This window comes from Bubalus kerabau, chromosome 12, assembly GCF_029407905.1.
Source record: "Bubalus kerabau isolate K-KA32 ecotype Philippines breed swamp buffalo chromosome 12, PCC_UOA_SB_1v2, whole genome shotgun sequence".
Classification (NCBI taxonomy): Eukaryota; Metazoa; Chordata; class Mammalia; order Artiodactyla; family Bovidae; genus Bubalus; species Bubalus kerabau.
The window spans coordinates 68,148,521-68,173,529 of record NC_073635.1 but is presented as its reverse complement, the minus strand read 5'-3'; the positions used below and the strand labels follow the sequence as shown (position 1 = coordinate 68,173,529).

General features: G+C 39.6%; 1 protein-coding gene and 1 non-coding gene across 2 annotated transcripts in view; one reads left to right on the top strand and one right to left on the bottom strand.

Moving 5' to 3' along the window:
* The window catches only part of GPC6 (glypican 6), a 1,245,321-nt gene that overhangs the window by 1,195,148 nt on the left and 25,164 nt on the right, over nucleotides 1-25,009 (bottom strand). The window lies entirely within an intron of this gene.
* On the top strand, nucleotides 759-830 carry TRNAC-ACA (transfer RNA cysteine (anticodon ACA)). The gene has a single exon. It is a non-coding gene; the product is annotated as a tRNA-Cys (tRNA).

Sequence of the window (25,009 nt, the reverse complement as noted above, 5' to 3'; positions counted from 1 at the left end):
AGTGTCTCCTATTACTAACATTACTGCCAGTGAATAAAGAGAATGTCAAATGACTACAATGAATATACTAAAGAATTTCATTTGTTGAGACATTTCTGCTCATTAATCCTGATAAAAACTATTAAATATTCTCTGTAGCTCAGACAAAGCAGCTAACTACTGGTATAAATCTTCATAAGCCTCTAAAAGAACTTAAAAGACATAATAAACCCTATTTGTAAGACATACACATGATTTGAGGTTGGCTTAGTTTGGGTGTCCAATTAAAATTACTGCTAACTGCATTGCGACTATACCCTGGGGGACTTACTCTGTGACTCAAACTCAACGGTCTTGCTGTTTTCTTCCGCTGTAAAGTATACCCTTTTAAACATAAAATCAGACTTACTTGCTTAACAAAAGCACTAAACTATATGTTTTAATTTGCCATCTGCAAGAAGTTAAACTTTGTTATTTCAAATGCACAAAGCTAGTAAGCTAAGAACACTCAACACAAAAAGCATTACCTTCAGAGAATATGAACATCAATGTACAACTGTCAATTCTTGATCATCCATTTCGGAGATTTTGTCTACTTTGTAGGAATCTGAAATTGCAGGTGGGCTTTCTGCAATCTATTTGTTGAGCTATAGACTTCCTCCAATTTGTTATAGGCATTAGGAATACCAATTAAATATTAATCAAATGAAAGGAAATATCAGAAAGTGGCTAAATGTAATAGCAGCAGTCATATTTATCCAAATATATGAAGACATACTTCCCTGGTGGCTCAGACGGTAAAGCATCTGTCTACAATGCAGGAGACCCAGGTTCGATCCCTGGGTTGGGAAGATCCCCTGGAAAAGGAAATGGCAATCCACTCCAGGACTATTGCCTGGAAAATCCCATGGGCAGAGGAGCCTGGTAGGCTATAGCCCATGGGGTTGCAAAGAATCGGACAAGACTGAGTGACTTCACTTTATGCTATGCTCAATCGTTCAGTCGTGTCCAAATCTTTGCAACCCCAGAGACTATAGTCCGCAAGGCTCCTCTGTCCATGGGATTATCTTGGCAGGAATAATGGAGTGGGTTGCCATTTCCTCCTCCAGAAGGTCTTCCCAACCCAGGGATTCAACAATGCATATCCTGAGATACCTGCATTGGCAGGGTCCTTCACCACCAAGCCACCAGCCGAGACATGAAGACACATTGTTGTTCAGTCCCTAAGTCGTGTCCAACTCTTTCCGACCCCATGAACTGCAGCACTCCACTTTCTCCCTGAGTTGGCACAAACCCACGTCCATTGGGTTGGTTATATCAAGTATCAAATTAAAAAACAGAGATATTACTTTGCCAACAAAGGTCCATCTAGTCAAAGCTATGGTTTTTCCAGGAGTCATGTATGGATGTGAGAGTTGGACTGTGAAGAAAGCTGAGCACTGAAGAATTGATGCTTTTGAACTATGGTGCTGGAGAAGACTCTTGAGAGTCCCTTGGATAGCAAGGAGATCCAACCAGTCCATCCTAAAGGAAATCAGCCCTGAATATTCACTGGCAGGATTGATTCTGAAGCTGAAACTCCAATACTTTGGCCACCTGATGTGAAGAACTGACTCATTTGCAAAGACCCTTATGCTAGGAAAGATTGAAGGTGGAAGGAGAAGGGGACAACAGGACGAGATGGTTGGATGGCATCACCAACTCAATGGACATGAGTTTGAGTAAGCTCCTAGAGTTGGTGATGGACAGGAAAGCCTGGTGTGCTGCAGTCCATGGGGTTGCAAGGAGTCGGATACGACTGAGTGATTAAACTGAACTGAACTGAAAGTTCTTTATTACCTACCATTTGAAATTACCCATGATCAAGTGGAACTGAACAAAGACCACACACGTTATTTCTCACATGCATTAAACTACTGACTTCTCCCTTCCAGCTTTTTACTGTTTTATTTTGTTCTCTGCAAATCATGAAAATTAACATTCCATCCTTCTGAACAAAACCACACATCATATCTGTTTGTATCAACTCTTCCTTCTCCATTGGTCTATATCAGTGCTTCTATTTATCAAACTCTGGAATGAGTTACTGATAGCAGATGACAGCAGCTCACCCCTGGAAGATTAACCCGTCCTTTATTTTCTGGAAAAAATTGAGGCCACCCAGTGTGACCTTTCTTAACATTTTGTTTTCCTTAATCTCAAAAATCTCACTGTTCTCTCTATTTTAGCTTATTTTCTATCAGCAAAACAAAACAGTAACAGCAAAAAATCTTCCTAGTTTGGGGCTAGAGACAGATCAAGTTAAGAAAAAAACAGAGTACCAAAGCCTCTTCCACCATAGTGGGCAATCAATTCAAAATGTCTAAAATTTTAAAGTTAATTACCAAAAAAATTAAAACTATTGTCTCTGTGGAAAGAGATACAGGAATGGCAGCAGGTAATTTTTCTGCATAAAGTATTTTAATGTTTAAACTATGCTATAATTTTAAAATAAAATTATTTCTTCTGTCTAGCAAAAATTAATTTCCCTAGTCAGTATATTCAAGTTCAAATACATACTTATATTAAGTACTATACATATATACAAAGTATATTAGGGTTTCCCCAATGGCTCAAGTGGTAAAGAGTCCACAATGTGGGAGATGCAGGAGACGCAGGTTCAGTCCCAGGGTAGGGAAGCTCCCCTGGAGAAGGAAACAGCAACCCACTCCAGTATTCTTGCCTGGGAAATCCCATGGACAGAGGAATCTGGTGGGCTACAGTCCATAAGGTCCCAAAGAGTCAGACACAACTGGGCATGCATGCATTCTTTCATTCATTCATTCATATAAAGTATATTAACAGTATATACAAATATTTAAGTGTACATATAGATATATTTACCTATAAGTATATAGTATATTTAGGAGAAGGCAATGGCAACCCACTCCAGTACTCTTGCCAGGCAAATCCCATGGATGGAGGAGCCTGGTAGGCTGCAGTCCATGGGGTCGCTAGGAGTCGGACACAACTGAGCAACTTCATTTTCACTTTTCACTTTCATGCATTGGAGAAGGAAATGGCAACCCACTCCAGTGTTTTTCCCTGGAGAATCCCAGGGACAGGGGAGCCTGGTGGGCTGCCATCTAGGGGGTTGCACAGAGTCGGACACGACTGAAGCAACTTAGCAACAGCAGCATATAGTATATTTAAGGACAGAGTCTAGAGACAAAATTGACTGGAAGCTTTTTTCACTCTAAACCATGAGTTAGATCAGCTGAGATGGGCAGGATGGGGAATTAGAACCATAAGAGGAATTTTTCATAGAACACTCCCAGCCCCTTTCTCTATAGGGTCTCAGAGGGCTATCAGAATCTGGCAATGGAAGATGATGCTTTTGGTTTGAAAATCACCCAAAATGGTTCTGATAGAGTCTCCTGAGTTAAGAACTTTCTTCTCCACCATGCTGAGGATGATTTTCACAGAAAATTCACAGCTTAATCTCCTTAGCTCAAGGGAAACAGATAAGCCTATTCTGAGTAGGGACTTTTGTTTCTTCCATGCTTCCTCAAAAAAAAAAAAAAAACTAAAAAATCTGATTATCCTAGGAGAAAACAATCTAAAAATATTTCTTCATTTTATTGAACATTGATCCCATTAAATGATGTACCTTAACCTTTCACCATCAGAGGTTATAAAAAGTTCAGAGTAAAGGCTCAATTCAAAAATAACTTTCTAGTAAATATTATCACTTCCTGTTAATTCTATTTCACTCAGGGTGACTGTATTTGTACATATATCAACGTATAAAAATGAATGGCTAGATTGGCTCTATATAACCCACCTTTCTAACCTTTCCACCCAGTACCCACCCACAAGAAACCACAGACTCTCTAATCCCACACTGCCATTACACTTGCCAGCCAAAGTGAAGAAAGTCACAGAGGAAATTCAGAATTGGTTCCACTGCACTGAGCAAGAGAGCTCATTAGCTGATGTGGACTAAGCTAATGCCTGAAGAACAATCAATCACATCAGATGAAAACCACTGAATTGTTTGCATTTTCAAATGCAAGTATAAACCTGGGGAAAAGACCACAGTCATACACAACAGGAGAGCCTACAGGACATGAGAAGACTGGGGACCCAGTGAGGCCAGAACACGGACCACTGACACTGTTCTGTTCTCTTTCCATGGGCAGACTTCCCCCAACCACTTTCTAGAGTCACCGCTATACAAAAGGCTCAACGTTTTGTCCAACCCGTGGGAGCTGCCTTGAAGAGTGATGACTGAAGAATCACTTGGGGTCCCCAAGAAATGATAGTCGATGCTTCCCCTTTTTGAGAGTGAGAAAAAGAGAGCAGCAAAAAAGGCTAGTCTCCAAAGAATGAAGTGAACTTTAAGTAACTTGTACGAAATGGTGAGGGACAGGGAGGCCTGGCATGCTGCAGTCCATGGGGTTACAAAGTCCGACGCGATGGGGCAACTGAACAACAGAAGCAAGCTAGCCACTTGGGTGAATTGATAACCACTTAGAAAATCACATTCGTTACCAAGAATACTGGAGTGAGTAGCTTTTTCCCTTCTCCAGCGGATCTTCCCAACCCAGGAATCGAACTGGGGTCTCCTGCATTGCAGAGGGATTCTTTACCAACTGAGCTATCAGGGAAGCCCTTTATAAAGTTTAGAGGTATCGTGATGGCATTGGCATCAACAAATAAATACAGAATAAATTCAATTCATTTCATATCTTTTTTTTCTTTTTGTAGTCTATATACTGAACAGCACAATTTTCTAAGTCAGTGGTTTCAAAATAGCTGAATATTGAAGATTTTTCATTTAAAGCGCTTTCTTGACAAATTACCATCAGCAGTTAGTACAGTGAGATTTAACACTGAGCTATTACAACTAATTATTTAGGGTTGTTTCTTATATATTTTAGTAATTCCTTTCAACTAGAGAGGAATCTTTTCTCTGCTTTCAAAACTTCAATCTGTTTTCCAGATAAGCCCCATGCTAGGCTTCTGTATTCTGGCCTTCTTTCCACCTAGTAAGTGGATATGTGATGTGGAATCTGGAGACCAAATGCTGGTTCAAAACCTGTTCTGACCATGGACAGGTTATGCAGTCTTTCTGGATCTCCTTACATGTTAAAATGAGGGTCATAACATCTGTCTGAGAGAATTTGCTCAGTCACATGTGTAAAGCACACTTTGCTGGGCATTCCCGAACAGAGCCCACCTGGTTGGCAGTAATGATTGGGTTATATCATGTTAGATATTCTGCACAATATAAAAATATTAATACTACATATATTACATGCCTGCATGCTAAGTCACTTCAGTCGTGTCTGACTCTTTGCAACTCTATAACTGTAGCTTGCCAGGCTCCTCTGTCCATGGGATTCTCCAGGCAAAAATACTGGAGTTGGTTGCCCTGCCCTCCTCCAGGGAAACTTCTCAACCCAGGGATCAAATCCGCATCTCTTATGTCTCTTATATTGGCACGCAGCTTCTTTACCACTAGCACCACCTGGGAAGCCCATATATATTACATATATTTTAATTCAGTATATATTTCAGTATATATTTTGTGCCTACCCATGTACACCATTCATCCACGTGGGATGTATAAATTCCAAAAAGAGAAGCATGTGGGGGATACCCAATATGTCATGTTAGGTGTCGCTATTCATTTTGTTTATTTTGCATCTTTGTAGGAATTCTTAGAGCCCTGGGCCAGTTCCATTATTTTGTCCCAGATAAAGAACAACAACAAAACAATGTTTAAAAAATAAACCCACAGACAGGAGATTATCACATGCATACAAGGAATGGGATGTCTGTGATGCTAAGTTTACCTAAGGAATTAACATTGGTCTAGGCCTGTTCCTGGCAGCAGGAACAGAAAGTGGGCGACTTTCTTTACACTTCCTCGAGACAGAGCTTTGTTCTGATCCTTCTGCCTGAGAGTCTGAGGACTCTGGGGAATGATAAGCATGTTAAAGAAGTCTCACCTCAGACACAGGGGTGAAAAGACGCATTCAGGTGAATCACAGGATAATCCCTGACTTAGCACCACCCTCCAACACAGGCCACCTGGTGCATTTCAGACTCAAGTAGGTATCATTATGCCTCTCAATTCATCCAGTCAGGCTAGGCATTTGCTTCAATATTCATACATTCAGCCAATTTGTGTGTGTGTCTATCATTGTGAAATTGACCACAGATCATAATCAAACAATTCATTTAATACCTGTGGCGGATTCATTTTGATATTTGGCAAATCTAATACAGTTATGTAAAGTTTAAAAATAAAATAAAATTAAAAAAAAAAAAAAAAAAAAAAAAAAAGATACTATTAATGATAGGACTTTTCCGTTACAAACCTCAAACATTGGAATACAGGAAACAAAGTTTTTTTATTTCCTTTCTTTACGATCTCTAAAGAAACAAAGTACTGGATTTAGCAAATTCTTTCTTCTCCTCTCTACACTAGGAAATAGAGTTAAATCATTTTAAAGATAAAGAGAGATGAATAGCCCACTGCCCTGCCTCACGGTGAATTTTATAACCCTATACTCTCAATCACACATTGAAACCTTATACTTTGCTCATTCTTTATTCTAAAAAGTGCTTTTCAAGTTACACAACTGAATATGAGTGTCCCTAAAATGGTAATGTTTAGATGTTAATTAAAAGATGGCTCTGTAATCAAATGAACTGAGGAAATTTTAGGAAATAAAGGAAACCAGATTAAAGAGGCTACTGCATGGCAGTATCACAAGGAGCCTTTCACATGCAAAGGGAACAAGGACTCCCTAAAAAGATGACTTCTAAGCCCACTGGATAGGTCTTAAAAAACTCTCTGCACCTATAGCTTAGTCGGTAATGAATCCACCTGCAATGTAGGTGACCTGGATTCAGTTCCTGAGTTGGGAAGATCCCCTGGAGAAGGAAATGGCAACCCACTCCAGTATTCTTGTCTGGGAAATCCTCTGGACAGAGGAGCCTGGCGGGCTACAGTCCATGAGGTCGCAAGAGTCAGAAGCGACTTAGTGACTAAACCACAACCAACTACTTTAAAAAGTATCTTAGAAACTTCTGCTCCAGACCAATAGTTCTCAAAGTGTGGTCCCCAGGTCCAGAGCATCATCAGTATCACCGGGAGACTTGTTAACAAGACAAATCCTCAAGTATCTCTCTTAACCTACTGAGTCAGCAGCTCTGGAGCTTTGGCCCAGGATTCTGGATGAAGAAGCTCTCCAGGTGATTCTGATACACACTTGAGTTTTAGAACCACTAATGCAGGGAGACCATTCTTCTCCGCAAAAGTGAAGACACGGTTTCCACAATCATCTTAGAAAAGAAAGGGTTTTAAAATTAAAGTCAATCTTTAGTAACAAGCACTTTTAAAAAATATATTGCTTCTTTTCTTACTTAAACCCAGCTTGATTCAGAGAAGTATCTACCGCTTTACAAATTATAGAAAATGTTTTCATTGGCCCTCTCACGGTTTTACTGTTTTCCTTTAGCAAGGCGCAATTTCTGACCCAGATTTAAAGAAAATTAGTACCTGGTTTGGTTGTGTAGAAATCAAAATGAAAATGTTACTTAGTATTACATGACCCAGATTTCATATATGACTCTAATTCACATAGATAAAAGCAGAAATAAAAACTAATGTTCAAGGACTTCCCTGGTAGGCCACTGGTTAAGACTCCATGCTTCCACTGCAGGGAGTGCGGGTTCAATACCTGGTTGGGAGACTAAGATCCCACATGCCTCACGGTATGGCCAAAAAAAAAAAAAAAAAAATCTAATGTATCAATATATCTTTTTTAAAATGTTTGTCTATGAAGTATCTAAAGTAGTCAAAATCACAAAAACAGAATGTAAAAAGAAGGGAAAACTAGTGTTTAACAGGCATAGAATTTGAGTTTTACGAGATGAAAACATTCTAGCGGTCTATTGAACAACTATGTGCATATACCTAATGCTACTGAGCTATACACTTTAAAAATGTTTTAGATGGAAAATGTAATGTTATGTGATTGAAACCACAATTAAAAATAAACAAACATTTTTTGAAAAATATGTCTCTATTCAACTCATACAGTGAAACTGAATCATTATGAAACTTCCTAACTGTTGGAAACAGCATTATTACAATATCAATATACTCTACCGAGGAACTACAGTACTGAAAGAAAAGACTTAATTCACTGGAACACAATATAAACTTATTTTCAAAATAAGTAGTGATTAAAAAGCGAAGAGCACAGCATGGAGGGGCTAAACTCTAATATTATGTTAGAAACACAAACATGAAAACCCTTAATGTGAATAAAAGAAACTTTTCCTACTCCAAATTTCTTCCACAAGCTTCTATTGAATGCCAGGCCCTGAGCTTACCAATGGCTGGGGAGACAAAAACAGAAGAGATAAAAGATTCCTGCCTTTTGGAAGCTTATAGTACTTTGGAAAGATATATACAAAAACTTACAAAAAGTTCTCCAGAAACCACAGTTGAACAATTATTCCTTAAAATAAGGTGAAAGACAATCCAAAAAGTAAATATTAAAAAAAAAAAATTAACCAAAGTCTTTGTCAATACATGTTTCCACAGTATATCATTTATGTTCTAGGAATCTCTGAACATTTCAAGTTCAAGCTCAGACTGGGATATGAAGGAAATGAATTATAATAAAGACACCTTAGTTTAGCTTAAATAGACAAGATTTTTGAAAAGTAAAAAGCATTTATTATAAGCTTCTAATGCCTCCAGCATAATTTCACAATTCTCTACCAGCATTGATCATTGCTATTTGTATAGTGCCTGACAGTTCATAAAGCACTTTCCTTGATGTTATTTCACTTGATCCTTACAACTGTTAATTAGGCTGGCAGATACTATCTTCATCATTTTATAAATGAGATGCTGAGATAGAGGGAGATGAAGCAACTTGGTGCTAACGGTCACCAGGCTATTGCTTGCAAAACCAGCACGAAAAACCAGGCCATCTTTTCATTGCATTACTATATTTTATTTGGGAATTCCTTTGCTTACAGTAAAATTACAGGAAAACCTTTGCAAAGGATCATAACTCAACTAATAATTAACCCAAAATTATGTAACTAGAGTCTGTATAGGGTTGCATACAGTATAAGGTTACAGGCTATATCACAGGGAGAGACTTTTGGGGGAAAATTTCCTTCCCTCAGTTTCTCTTCTCTCCACAGAACCATGTAATGAGCATGGTTATAAGTATTTTAGAAGCACTATCATCTTTTTCCTTAAAAATGCTGAAATGTGGATGTGATTTGTATGAAGCAGAGTATAAGGGACATAAAATAGAAAGTTTTCATTGAAAACCACCTAGAAGGCTGACAGGAAAAATGATAAGCTGGAAAGACACAAGAACAATCTTGCCCAAGAAGTCTCAGCGTGGACATTGCCATTATATGACGACAGAAACCCCATCCATGCAGTGAGGCTTCCATTAGCCCTTGCACTCTACATCCCAGTGTCTCCCACGGAAGATGCAACAGCTGGCAGCAAGCCCTGAGCTCCATGAGTGGCCACTGCCACTCCATCTATTACCCTTCAGAGGAGTCTTGACATCCAGGCATTCCCATGACCAGAGTTTTCTTCCTCCATCAATTCTAGGGAAGCTCATCTTGACACGTCCTTCTCCATGACCAACCCCCAATGTATGCGTAAGCCTGAACGTGCATGTGTGCACACTGCATACCCCCTGAATTCAAGGCCTAAATGCAAAAGATCCATAAACTCACTGCTGAAAAAGCCAAAGCTTCAGGCATTTTTTAAGTTGTAAGCTCTTGACTAACCTCAGGGTATAACAGTCTCATACATCAATGGTAAAAAGGATCCCAGTTAGTTTATTTGACTTTTCACCACCCAAAATGAAAAAGCTTAAGCATAGTTACCTCTGGTGTCAGGAAGAAACTTAAGGACTTACTTTTTCATCTTCTCAAACCATCCTTGGCTCTTGCTTGACTAAAAATAAATGTTTTCACCTTGGTCATTATAAAGTACTTAAAAATGTTCCTATCTGTTATGGGCCATATTGTTCCTCTCCCAGAAAAACTCATGTGTTAAAGCTCTAACCCCTAGGACCTCAGAATGTGACTGGATTTGGAGAGAGGTCCTTTAGAAAGGTGATTAAGCAAAAATGTGGCCAGTAGGTGGGCCCTGATCCAATATGAAAGGTGTCCTTATCAGAGGAAGTGGACACACAGAGAGACACCAAGGATGCGGGCGTACAGGAAAAAAAAGACCACGTGAGGACACAGCAAGAAGGTGGCCCTCTGCAAGCCAAGGAGAGAGGCCTTCAGTTCAGTTCAATCGCTCAGTCGTGTCCGACTCTTTGCGACCCCATGAATTGCAGGACGCCAGGCCTCCCTGTCCCTCACCAACTCCCGGAGTTCACTGAGACTCACGTCCATCGAGTCAGTGATGCCATCCAGCCATCTCATCCTCTGTCGTCCCCTTTTCCTCCTGCCCCCGATCCTTCTCAGCATCAGAGTCTTTTCCAATGAGTCAACTCTTCGCATGAGGTGGCCAAAGTACTGGAGTTTCAGCTTTAGCATCATTCCTTCCAAAGAACACCCAGGGCTGATCTCCTTCAGAATGGACTGATTGGATCTCCTTGCAGTCCAAGGGACTCTCAAGAGTCTTCTCCAACACCACAGTTCAAAAGCAGCAATTCTTCGGCACTCAGTTTTCTTCACAGTCCAACTCTCACATCCACACATGACCACTGGAAAAACCAGAGCCTTGACTAGACAGACCTTTGTTGGCAAAGTAATGTCTCTGCTTTTCAATATGCTATCTAGGTTGGTCATAACTTTTCTTCCAAGGAGTAAGCGTCTTTTAATTTCATGGCTGCAGTCACCATCTGCAGTGATTTTGGAGTCCAAAAAAACAAAGTCTGACACTGTTTCCACTGTTTCCCCATCTATTTCCCATGAAGTGATGGGACCAGATGCCATGATCTTCATTTTCTGAATGTTGAGCTTTAAGCCAACTATTTCACTCTCCTCTTTCACTTTCATCAAGAGCTTTTTAGTTCCTCTTCACTTTCTGCCATAAGGGTGGTGCCTTAGAAGAAACCAATATGCCCAGAACAGACTTGATCATGAACTTCCAGCCTCCAGAACAGTGAGCAAACACAATTCTGCTGCATACACCAACCAGTCCAGTATTTTGCAATAGAAGCCTTAGCAAACTAATATACCAACTGAAATCTGTGTTCCCACTAGTACCATGGTAGAGGTCTGTTGACTTCCTCTTTGCTCTCTAGTCAGAGTTTCTAAAGAATGAAGCTCTCGTCTCATTTCTATGCCTCATAAAATCGTGTAATGTTTAAAACAAAAGGATCCTTGGGTACATGTTGCAAATGTGCACATACCAGGATCAATGACAAAAGAAACCATTTCATGTACCCAATTAAGGTCTTAAATGAACCATTTTTAGAAAAATAACCATTAAGAACTTTAAAACAGTCTTTCCCCTGATGAGATGAAAAGAGTTTCAATGTATTACTGCATCTGTTTGCAACATGTCAGAGTTGGCAGACAGGTTAGTCTCTAATCAGAAGAGGCTTGCAGTTGGAAAGCAGGACGTGTAATACTCCTCAATATTTTGCCTGATTAAGTGCTTAAATTTGAAAAGTTTGAACAGACAATCAAAATCTGTGAATATGTGATCTTGTGATTAAATTTCCCCAGTGTCTAACCCCAAATCCTCACTAATTCCCTATACAACATTTTCCCTTAGTGTTTTATGCAGTCTTAGATAAGAATCCCAGGGACAGGGGAGCCTGGTGAGCTGCCGTCGATGGGGTCACACAGAGTCGGACATGACTGAAGTGACTTAGCAGCAGCAGATAAGACTCTAATTTGGGAGGCAATATTTGTATGTTAAAGCACTCTGAAAACATAGGAAATTGTTATACCAAAATTAGAAATAACTGCATTACTAATTCAAACCCTGGTTACATTGCTTACTTGTATTGATCAATTTGTAGTCATATGCTTCACTTTCAGATCCCTGCGTCAGAATTTATGTAAATACTCTGAAGCTATATTTGATACACAAGCTTCCATTTTGCCAATGGCTTTAGGAATTATCTGGATTGCAATGTTTATATCAAAGGTTTCTAAATGCTTTTACCTAAAGCCCTAGCTGTTTTGGAAGGAGAAAGTTGTCAATCAGTGTTTTCCAGACAATACCTTCATTGTCTTAGGGGAGAGCAGGTGAGACAGGGAGACACACCAAACTGATCATTAAATCAATTTCACGTAACTTAACAGAGTTAAAAATTGAGTAAAACAGAAGATAACACTGAGTGATTCAAGGTCTACAGTGCAAGTACAAGTCTCTCCCCTGTAGCATTAAAGCATTCAGACTCCAGGCATCTCTTGACCCCGTGGGCACAACTACCCAGGGAAGGAGGAAGTATTGTCACCCCTGGTGAGAAATAGACAAGGAATCCAGCTTGCAGTGCAAACTCTGGCCTTTCCCTTGAATGAATCTGCTTTCTGTTCGGCGTTCTGCCCAGAGGGAAAAAAACGGCAGAGGCCTCCGGTCGTCCAGATGCGCCATTAAGGACAGGGACAAGTCTATTAAATTCTCCTGGGAATTGGCAGCAAGCCCTTTTGACCTGAGATCTAAATGCAGATTTACAATCAGCTTTAATCTCCATTTGTCACTTTAATCTCCGTTTATCTGTCTTCTCTATACTGTTTCTCATTTGGTCTGAAACTTTGGAAGCAAAGGAAAGGGAGTGTTAGTTTTGAGTCGCTAAAACCTCCAAATTTATATAAGACATGGAGTGGGGGTAGGGAGTAATATCCGCTGGGATTTTACTCCATTTTGAGGGAAATGAACACACAAATTTTAAGAGGTGATGCATGAGGATGCTATGATAGACATTCCAAATATATGTAGCTGGTCATTCTGGAAAGGCTTCCATGAGAATTTTAAGGTGAACTTGAAACTATTTTGAACTTCAAAGGTAATTTATAGAGAAGAGGAAGGAAAGATACTGTGGTGTACAGAAACAAAATGAGTCGTAATGCTTTGTTAAGTGGAATTGGAGGGGAAAAAAACATACTGGGGACTTCCCTGGTGGTCCAGTGGTTATTAGGACTCTGTGCTTCCACTTCAGGGAGCCTGGGTTTGATCTCTGATCAGGGAACTAAGATCCCACATACCACGCGCAGCATGGTCAAAAAAAAAAAGCATACTCATTTATAATGTATACTATCCAATCTCCAGACATGCTATAAATGTTATCTACATGTCTATAAAGATAAGCATATAATATTGTGAGTGTACTCATATGTGTAAAACTCTCAGAGAAAACTGATGAAAAACATTAATTGGGAAGAAACTTGAGATTCCAGGTGGCCATGGGGACTTTTAACATTTACTCACACCTCCAGTATCAGAGTATGTGTATCATATACTTGTATATATTGGCCTTCTGCTCGTCTTCCACATATTTAATTGAAAAAGAGGACAACAGAGACAGATAGAAAAGAAGGAAGAAAAAGAAGGGAGGAAGGAAGAGAGAAGTACAGTGAGAAACACATAATAGAATTACACAAGCCTTGTTTATTTAGAAGGTGCTCTAGGACCCTAAAAGGTCAGTGGAAGACTTTTATGACAACCAATATTCATTACACCAATGACTACAAAAATAGAAACCAATACTCAAATTTTCAACTGATAGAATGAGAGGTAAATGTCATGAGGAAACTCATTTGTAAAAGTATAGGCTTTACATGTCTGTCTTAATAAATCAAAAGTTAATTATATAATCTTTTCATTGATAGAACCCTCAGTCAATACTCTATGAGATTATTCCCAAATTGGTGACAGGCCTCCAATTATTCATCAAGTACACGGTCACTCAGAAGATAATATTCCTGGCAAGAAGCATTTTTTTCTATGGTAAACTGTTGCATTCTAAACGTATCTTCAACCCACTACTTCTCTCTTTCCATGATTAAATAATTAACTCATTCTAGACATTTTGCAAATTTAACCACCATCATCTATTTTTTCCACTAAGTTGAATTATGACAACTCTTACAAGTGCACCCCAAAGACATCAGAAGGGGGAAGAAAGAGGCTCTGACTTTGACAAAGAGATCAAGGCAGACTTCCCAAAAGCATGAAATCTGGGCTGAAATCTGAAGGATGCCCAGGAGGTCATTTGTTGGGTGAGGGGCAAGCAGAGAAGAGAGCATGTGAGTCCTGGAGGAAGCCTGACTTCTGGTCAACCTGCTGGCAGTGAAGAGCATCAGACAACAAGGGTTTGGGGAGTCTCATTGAGAAATTAAGTCTTCTTCCTAAAAGCAATGGAAGACACTGCAGTGCTTGGACTAGAGGACTGACATTTTGAAAAGACCTTTCTGGCTTCAGTGAGCAAATATTCCCAAGAAACTACATACTTGTGTTCTTCCAAGTAAGACTGACTTGGCTGCAGCAAACACCATTGACACGAAGATCACCAACTTGCTTAGTAGATGGGTCATTCCATTCTTTGCATCTAGAACTGGTCTTCATGTAGCCAGATTCGCTACATCCATCCCAATCATTCCTACTATACCTTGTAGGCAGGAACCCAGCTTGCCCATTCATAGCTCTGTCCTCCAGCACCTAAAGTAGTGTCTGGCACACTCTTATGTAGTAGGTTTTCTCACTGAGGACCTTAATATTCAGATTTTAATATTCTAAATGGAAATTAATCCAAAACTTGTCTCTGAAACTCTACTTGGTATATAAACTTGGTATAAGAGCTGACCCATTGGAAAAGACACTAAAGCTGGGAAAGATTGAAGGCAGGAGGAGAAGGGGACAGAGGATGAGATGGTTGGGTGGCATCATGGACACAACAGACATGAGTTTGAACAAGCTCCAGGAGATGGTGAAGGACAGGGATGGCTGGCATGTTGCAGCCCGTGGGGTCACAAAGAATCTGACACAAGTGAGCAACTGAACAACAATATAATATTTGATACAGGTCAACACACTTGCAAACATATGGGCAGAACCATCTTAGGGTAGGTGGTATTGTAGAATCTATCTGCTATAAACTACATAAAGATTGTCCAAGGGACTCTCAGTGTATGTAAGACCATGTATGAATGTATTGTTCAAATAATCCTCTCATGATGCTTTTTCCCTACCGAAATGCACATAACCCACTTTAAAACACCTTTTATAATACATAACATGCTAAAAATGAGCCCTGAGAAAGCTATGCAAATATAGATCATTTATTTTTAGGTCAAAATGAATGCAATCTAAATTAAGGGGCTAGTTACTAAGGTTACAAAGAATGACTGAATAAAGTAAAGCAGTATTTCAGTCAGTCTTATCAACAAGTAACAAAAAAAAAAACAAAAAACATACACACACTTAACAACACATATCTCTACAGAGAAAGCGATGACAATGCATTCTTCCCCCGCCACCTGAATGCCTACTAATCTAAGAACATCCATTCTTTTCTTCTTTCTCATCTGTTACATAAAAACTCTATTCCTAGACATACATATATAAACCCTTGGCTCAACCAGCTGATGACAATTTAGGTGCAAAATCTAACAAACTATTAATGTGTCCAGGTCACATTTGACTTTTAAAAGAAAACAGTGAATACTGTTTTCATGGGATCTGGCTTTCTCCAGATTCCAAAGACCACGCAAAATGTTCCAATCCTAACATTCTCAAGTCTGGCATTGAAAAATATATATAGTGATTGAAAATATTATACATTCTTGTAGTCCTTTACAATCTGCACAGTGTTTTCATTAGATCATTTAGAAATTAAAAAAAAAATCAAAGACAAGTGTGTAGGAATTAGAGTTATTAGCCTAGGAAAAAGAAGAGTAGATGTAAGTTTAAATGAATCTTCAAATATACAGGCATACCTCATTTAATTGTGCTCTGCTTCATTGCACTTCCCAGATACTGTGTTTCTAACAAATTGAAGGCTTGTGGCAATCCGGCATTGTCAGATGATGGTTAGCATTTTTAGCAATAAAGTGTTTGTTAATTAAGGTATGTACAATGCTTTCTTAGACACAATGCTGTTGCACACTCAACAAGACTACAGTGTAGTACAGACATAAACTGGGGTATATTTACTTTAAAACGTTGTGTTAGTTTCTGCTGTACAACAAAGTGAATCAGCTGTGTGTATACATGTATCCCTCCTCCCACCCCCCATCCTACCCTTCCAGGTCACCACAGAACACGGATCTGAGCTTCCTGTACTGTGCAGGTTCCCACTAGCTATCTATTTACACACAGTAGTGTATATATGCATAAACGTAAGTTTTATTTGCCCTGGCAAACTAAAAAGTTGGTAAGAATTGCTTTATTGTGGTATTCACTTTATTGGGTGGTCTGGAACCAAACTGGCAATATCTTCCAGGTCTGCCTATATAAAGAGATTTTTCAAAAACACTTATCAGAAATAAAATGATAGAAGAAGGAAACTGGCATAAATTACTTCCTGAAGTATGGAAGGCTATATTAAAAAATTCACCTGGTTGAAAAAGTCTGTTGAAAACTCCAAATGAGAGTGATCTAAGAGCTCAAGGTAGAAACTGCAAAGCCTTCAACCAACCTGACCTCTTTTCTTCTTGGAAGGACCTGTATGAATCCAATCTTAAATTCCCATCTCAGAGAAAATCACAATCTTAAATATTTTCATTCTTAAAACTGGAATGAAATAGGTTGTAACAAATTTGAATTCCTCAGTGAAAGTGAAAATTTTAGTCAGTCATGTTCAAACTCTTTGTGACCCCATGGACTGTAGCCCACCAGGTTCCTCTGTTCATGGAATTCTCCAGGCAGGAATACTGCAGTGGGTTGCCATTCCCTTCTCCAGGGGATCTTCCTGACTCAGGGATCAAACCCCGGTCTCCTGCATTGCAGACCAATTCTTTATGGTCTGAGCCACCAGGGAAGCCCTTTGAATTTCTCCAGATCCAATAAAATAAGTCTTCTTCAAATTTTCAAAGGACGAACATGTTAACTTCTACATTTTTCTGGTATAATATTACTATTTGTCAACTACAAATTGGCGCTTGTGGTGTTGGCCATCTGCCTCTGAGGACATTGAACCCTGTGCTGCTGCAGCTGCCCACGTTCAACACCCCCTGAGGGGAATTCAGGGTGGACAGTGAGGCACTCTGTGCTCCAGGGAAATTGGTGGACAGGTCTTCAGACAGTTAGATATTTTCAGGAGCTGATTTCATGACCCCAATCCTCGCATCTCCTCATATCTAGAAAAGCACACAATCCCTTCATGGTGATATCAGCTCCTCATGAAGAGCAGAAAACCTTTTGGGAGTGAGTGCTTGATTGCACAGAACTACCCTTTCATCAAAATCTTATATATCGGCCTTGCCCCATTGCCTCTTTGGAGCAGTCTCCGAGACCCATCTGAGGTGTTGTCTCCCAGGCTGCAGTCCTCATTTCGCCCCAAATCAAACTTAACTTGCAGCTTTCACACCGTGCATCTTTTTAGTCGACATATTAAAAGAAATGAGCAGAGCTGGCTTTCATTAGTAGGAAACCATCCCTATTCCTGCTTAATTTGGGTTTTACAAGTTATTTTCTTTATAGATCAGTAAGTCATAAACTAAAATAGGTGTCAGAGTCTGCTTATAATCTCTTTTGCATCCAGAAAACATGAGCCTCTGAGTTCATTTTTATGCAGGATTTCTAAGTCATCATTTCTTTGTGCCTCTTGAGTAATACATGACAGAGTACAGAATAATAAATCACATTTTACTACTTATAGAATGGCAAAAGCCGCAAGGCTATATACAACTGTCTATTACTCCTGCCTTCCATAAATGATATTTACCAGCAGAGCCCTAACTCTGATATTTAATCTCCTTAAATTCTGATCAAGTTATTAACATTACCTGTATTTGACTGGATAAAAGTCATTCTTCCCTATTTCAACACTGAGGGAAAATTAACAATACAACCTGTATAGGTTACTCATCTGCATGCCCTAAAGCCCTCAGCTTCTATATTCACAGTCAAAGCACTGAAACCTGGGGCTCTGCTGGATGGGGCACTTCAAATACTAACTCATATGACTCCCACTAGCATTAATTCCCATTCTTCTTTCTATTTATACAAGAGTGACTGCATCACAGGAATTCCAACCATCCTTTCAACTTTAAAGTGTGTCTTTCTTTCCATAGCAGCCCTTCATTCCATAGTCAGCCCCTGTCTGACTCTGTGACCCCATGGACTATAGCCTGCCAGGATCCTCTGTCCGGTTTCCTAGTAGCAAATATTAGGGAACCGTTTGGTTTGTTACAGTGTTAACCTCCCACCATGAATCTTGGTAAATCATGCTCTTAAAATGTTTATAATGCATTATTTGCAAGAGATTCCACTGGTATAAAAACATTTAAAAGCAACCAGAAATTATACATAAATTAAAAGTAAACTGTAATGGTACATATGTACATTATTTGTACATATAAAAAGTAACAGTGATCCATAAAGCATTACTAAGGTTTTGTTAGTAATCCAGAAAAATAATAATCCAGAAAAACATCTACTTCTGCTTTATTGACTACGCCAAAGCCTTTGACTGTGTGGATCACAACAAACTGGAAAATTCTTCAAGAGATGGGAACACCAGACCACCTGGCCTGCCTCCTGAGAAATCTATATGCAGGTCATGAAGCAACAGTTAGAACTGGACATGGAACAATAGACTGGTTCCAAATCAGGAAAGGAGAGGTCAAGGCTATATATTGTCACCCTGCTTATTTAACTTATATCCAGAGTCCATCATGTGAAATGCCAGGCTGGATGAAGCACAAGCTGGAATCAAGACTGCGGGGAGAAATATCAATAACCTCAGATATGCAGATGACACCACCCTTATGGCAGAAAGCAAAGAACTAAAGAGCCTCTTGATGCATGTGAAAGAGGAGAGTGAAAAAGTTGGCTTAAAATTCAACATTCATAAAACTAAGATCATGGCATCCAGTCCCATCACTTCATGACAAATAGATGGGAAAACAATGGAAACAGTGAGAGACATTTTTTTTGGTGGGGGTGGGGGGGTTCCAAAATCACTGTAGATGGTGACTGCAGCCATGAAATTAAAAGACGCTTACTCCTTGGAAGAAAAGCTATAATAACCTACACAGCATATTAAAAAGCAAAGACCTACCTTTACCAACAAAGTTCTATCTAGTCAAAGCTATGGTTTTTCCAGTAGTCATATGGATGTGAGAGTTGGGGTATAAAGAAAGCTGAGCACCGAACAATTGATGCTTTTGAACTGTGGTGTTGGACAAGACTCTTAAAGTCCCTTGGACTGCAAGGAGATCCAACCAAAGGAAATCAGTCCATTCAAAAGGAAATCAGTCCTGAATACTCACTGGAAGCACTTATGCTGAAGCTGAAGCTCCAATACTTTGGCCACCTGATGCGAAGAACTGACTCATTTGAAAAGATCCTGATGCTGGGAAAGATTGAAGGTGGGAAGAGAAGGGGACGACAGAGGATGAGATGGTTGAATGGCATCACCAACTCGATGAACATGAGTTTGACTAAGCTCTGGGAGTCAGTAACGGACAGGGAAGCTTGATGTGCTGCAGTCCATGCGGTCACAAAGAGTCAGACACAACTGAGCGACTAAACTGAACTGAACTGAAGGTTTTGTTCAGAAAAGTACAACAGAACTGAGTTCTACTTTTTCCTGCTTTCTGAAAATCAGACATGGAGAACAAATGGCCTTGTCATAGTTCTGAAGGTTGATTCATCTTGGACAAAGTATCAATTATACATACATATGTATACTGGTAACAACCAGCTTTCTAGGAATTGAGGCCCAACTTTTAAATTTTGACAATTTCTATAGTATAAATACTCTGCAGTACTGAATACGCATCACAAAATATTTGAAAATTTAACAATTAGTCTTTATGGCCCAGTATGAGGTGGCTTCATCACACATCTGTGTGTACATTTGAAAGATAAATATATATACATACATATACATACCCACATATATGTGTTTATGTTGCTATACATTAGACAGAGAAAAGAGGAAAGAAATATCACTGTTAACAAATCAATTTTTTCAAAGTTTACAGCAGTTCTTTCTAAAGGTCAGAATTTCACTTTACATCTCATGTCTTTCTAACCACATATCTTACTATAACTGTCCCAGAGGCCCTTATAAGGAAACAACAAGGGTTTTGAAATGCATCAGCATTAAGCAAATAATTAGCTATGGCCATATGTTTGGTGTCTAAACTGAAGCAAGCTAGATTTAGAATCTCAGCGAATCTCTAATAATTTCATGACTTTATCTTCTTAGCATCCTTCATGAAGCTCTTATCCAAATGCATACTGGGAAATGAATATTGGGTTCACTTGGATACCATTCACTCTACATATTTAATTGGTTTATTTTTATTTGCACAACTTTCTTCTGCAATGGTACACAATTCTAAATGTTGCCTGAAGGAAATCCAAAATCTCCATCTATCCGTCTACTCCGTCTGAAGTTGAATAGCCCATACCCGGAACGACTACCAAGAGCAATGAGCAAGCATCAGGCAGAGCCAGAAAGAGCTGCAGCCAAACCACAGCTCCACCCACATATACCACCACCGGACAAGTGGCACAACCTCCTCTGGGGCTGTGCAACGTGGCGACTGAGTGCTCCTGCTACATCAGAATAAACCGGCAAAACTAACAGAGAGAGAGATGTAGCAACGTCAATCAAAATGTTCATACCTATGACTTTTTCCCCAGCAATGCCACGTCCCAGAATTTATTTGTGAGATAAACTTCTTCTATGTTAAAATGTGTACATGTGAGGACATTTACTATGACATGGTTTGTAACAGCAAAAATGAAACCACCTAGATGCCCATGAATGGGATATCAGTTAAATAAAGTATGGGAAGTCTATATGCGGCTTCCCAGGTGGCACTAGTGGTAAAGAACTCGCCTGCCAGTGCAGGAGTCCTAGAGACTCAGGTTCAATCCCTGGGGCAGGAAGATCTCCTGGAGGAGGGCATGGCAACCCACTCCTCTATTCTTGCCTGGAGAATCCCCATGTTCAGAGGAGCCTGGCAGGCCCCAGTCCATGAGGTCGCACAGAGTCAGACATGACTGAAGCAACTCAGCAGACAAGATTGTACAGTGGGATAAAAATGCAACCTCCAGTGAGATGGACAGAAAAAAAGAGGCAAGTCTTTATGCACTGAAATGAAACAAGTTTCAAGATAAGCTGTTACATGGGAAAAAAATACCTGCATAAAGATGTATATAGTGTCTTACCACTTGAGTAAACATATATACTTATGAATATTTGAATATGTATAAAACACCAACTAAAGCATCACAAATGCCTAAAAGAATGATTGTCCCTGAAGAGATCAATCCTTTGGTATCATTTAAATATTTTTATGGTACTAATTCATGCATTTTTAGAAATTAAAAACACCTGGAAGAGTTTGTCATGATATGTCAATTGTTCAAGTTTTAAAGGACTGTGGGCCCCTCATTCTTCTTTTGGAAACTTCCTCCTGTTCTTTACCGAGGCAACATTTGAAGTCAATGTCCCCAAGTTCACTGTCGGTACAATTATCTTTAGTGAGAAAGGTCAAAGTTATTTTGGGCTTAAGGAAACTTCTAGATATCAAGAAAAAGAATGGAAGGAGCTATAATATATTGTTCATACAATATGTTACCATTTTAGACTCAGAATATATGTATCCTAACTCGAACACGGGCACTCTTGTTAATGACTTTCCATTAAAAAATATATGGGACTTCCCTGGTGGGGAAGTGATTAGAACCTCATGGTTCCACTGCAGGGGGCATGAGTTTGATCCCTGGTCAGGAGAATCCCAGGGACGGGGAAGCCTGGTGGGCTGCCGTCTATGGGGTCGCACAGAGTTGGACACAACTGAAGCGACTTAGCAGCAGCAGCAGGGAACTATGACTTCACATGCCACACAGCACAGCCAAAATACACACACACATATGTGTGTGTATATGTGTCTGTGTGTGTGTGTATATATAACATACATAAGCATGTGTATGATGTATGTATACATACATATATATATGTGTATATATGTATATATGGGGCAAAAAGGTAACTGTGAATGATTCCAAACTATGGAAGTCACTTCATCTTTATCTTCTTTTTCTACTCAGTACTTGCCTATCTTCCAATTTTTCACAAAACCCCAGGTTCGCACCTCAAAAGTGATCAGACAGTCACTTAAATCCACCAGTTAAGAAGCTTATCTGTTTGTCCAACCCTGGGCAAAGTACCTACGAAACAAAAGACAGTGCATAAACACAGCCCTAGAGGAACTGAAATCTTCACACAGTTCTCAGACAGTCTTGGAGTGGTGGATTTACGCTCAATTTCCCTAAAAACAGGAAAGCTCTTTTTTTTTCCTTAAATTACAAAACTTATTTATCTAGAAGTGGCATTTATATACTACATTCTTCTTATACCTTAGAAGGTTTTAAAATGCAACACTGATATTGTATCTTAACAGAGCTATTTCAAATCAATACAACAGAAATAATTATTAGTATAGAAGCTAGACTCGTCAAACCACAGTGGATGCTATTATCACTCTACAAAATTAATTGTTGAGAACGTGTTCTTGCCTGGAGAATCCCAGGGATGGGGGAGCCTGATGGGCTGCCATCTACGGGGTCGCAGAGTCGGACACGACTAAAGCGACTTAGCAGCAGCAGCAGCAGCAGCAGCAGTGTGTATATTTGGAGAAGGAAATGGCAACCCACTCCAGCGTTCTTGCCTGGAGAATCCCAGGGACGGGGGAGCCTGGTGGGCTGCTGTCTATGGGATTGCACAGAGTCAGACACAACTGAAGTGACTTAGCAGCAGCAGCATAATTCTCAGAAATGGGAAGCTTGAGGAAAAACCTTAAAAATAGATGATTCTCTGGAATACTTACTTTGAAATATCTCAGTGTCATCTATCATAAAATTTCTATCATGTCTGGGCCATGCTCCTCAAATTCTCTCCTCCCTAACTGCCCATTCTTCCTGGGGTTGGCTTTGCAGAAGGAATAAAGCATGATTAGCAGTCAACAGGCTTCAGATAAGAAAGAGGAAACATGGTAATACATCTTGGTCCTTAAGTCTGTAGGTGTAAGATCCTCTACTTTTCTTCTGGAAACAGTGAAAAGTGAAAGTGAAAGTCGCTCAGCCTTGTCTGACTCTTTGCAACCCCATGGACTATACAGTCCATGGAATTCTCCAGGCCAGAATACGGGAGTGATTAACCTTTCCCTTCTCCAGGGGATCTTCCCGGCCCAGGGATTGAACCCAGGTCTCCCGCATTGCAGGCATATTCTTTACCAGCTGAGCCACAAGAGAAGCCCAAGAATATTGGAGTGGGTAGCCTATCCATTCTCCAGAGGATCTTCCCCACCCAGGAGTTGAACCTGGGTCTCTTGCATTGCAGGTGGATTCTTTCCCAACTGAGCTATCAGGGAAGCCCTCTGGAAACAGTACTCGCTGTTAGTGGAGGAGTTTGCATATCAAAGAGGAGGGGAAGAGATATCTGACATCGAGCTTGAAGAAGACAGCTGTGTATCCCCATCTGACCATACATACAACCCACCGTAAAAATACACAATTCAAAGTTAAATCAATACTAAACTACAAAGGAAATGAAAGGAAATAAACTCTAATTTTTATTATGATAACTACTATATTGCCAGAAATATTATTTTCCCCAAATCCTTTTGATGCCCCTGTTCACAAGTCCCCAAAGCGCACTCTTGCCTTGCCGAGTGGGTAACCCAACACTGGCTTTCATAATTTCCCCGCAGCACCATAAGAAACAGTACTGAGGACTCAAAAGCTAGTTTGGCCAAATATATAATAAACTAATTGTTAAATCTTGCCTTTGATTTTCTCCAGAATGAGTTCTCCATGGTCCCTACTTCTTTGTGTAACAAGTTCCTAAACCAAAACCAAAATGCGTACATCTCGGTCCATTCTAGACCACATGACCTGGCCCTGGATGCAAAGAATCTGGGAAAGCAAGCATCTGACATTTTTAATTACTATACTAGCAGGTGAGTTCTTTCTTCCTTTCGATTCAAAAGGATGAGTGTTTCCCTAAACCTAAAAAGGAGGATTTAGATGCGAGAAAAGGTGTCCAAACCTAGAAAGGTGGTTCAGAAACAGCTAGAGTAATTATGTAACAAAATAGTTTTACACACGATGACTCAAAATCTGTACTAGAAATAAGTTATCACTTGATCTCACTGAAAGATTCTAGAGATGTCTCAGGGATAGTCCTCTTTGCTCCTTTTTATCTCCTCTAACAATGGAAAGTTAAGTGATTCATAATATTTGGAAAGAACTGCATAAACCATTACCTAGTCCAATATCTGAGAAAATTACTTTAATTCTAGAAAATGTTACTCTGCTCATGTGAAGAAGAAAATCACGTTGTTCACATTGGTAGTAGTTAAATTCATGAGCTGTGGAATCTTCCTGGCTCATCTGCATACCCACCTATTGCCCTGGACAAGTTAATTGCACTGTCTGTGTCTTGGTTTCCTCATCTGTAAAATGTGAATAGTAATACCTATAATGAAGATGTTGCAAGGATTATATGAGATCCTACAGGAGTTTATAATTGTATGTGGGACACAGAGGGAGCTCAGTCAATGTTATTATATAAATATATACTCAGCAGTATAACATGAAGCCCATTTTTAACAATCCTACTACAATTTCTATGTTTTATCTTCATTCCATTTCATTTCACTAAAGGGCAACCTTCAGCTATATGGAAAGGTCAATCATTTGATACTCTTGTTACAGCAAGAGAAAAGAGAGCAGACAGTCGTCTTTATTCTTTCAAAAATATCAGTGGAATAAGACCATTCGACTCGCTGTAAAAGTCATGGCTCTTTAATACTGATTTTTTCCAGAAGT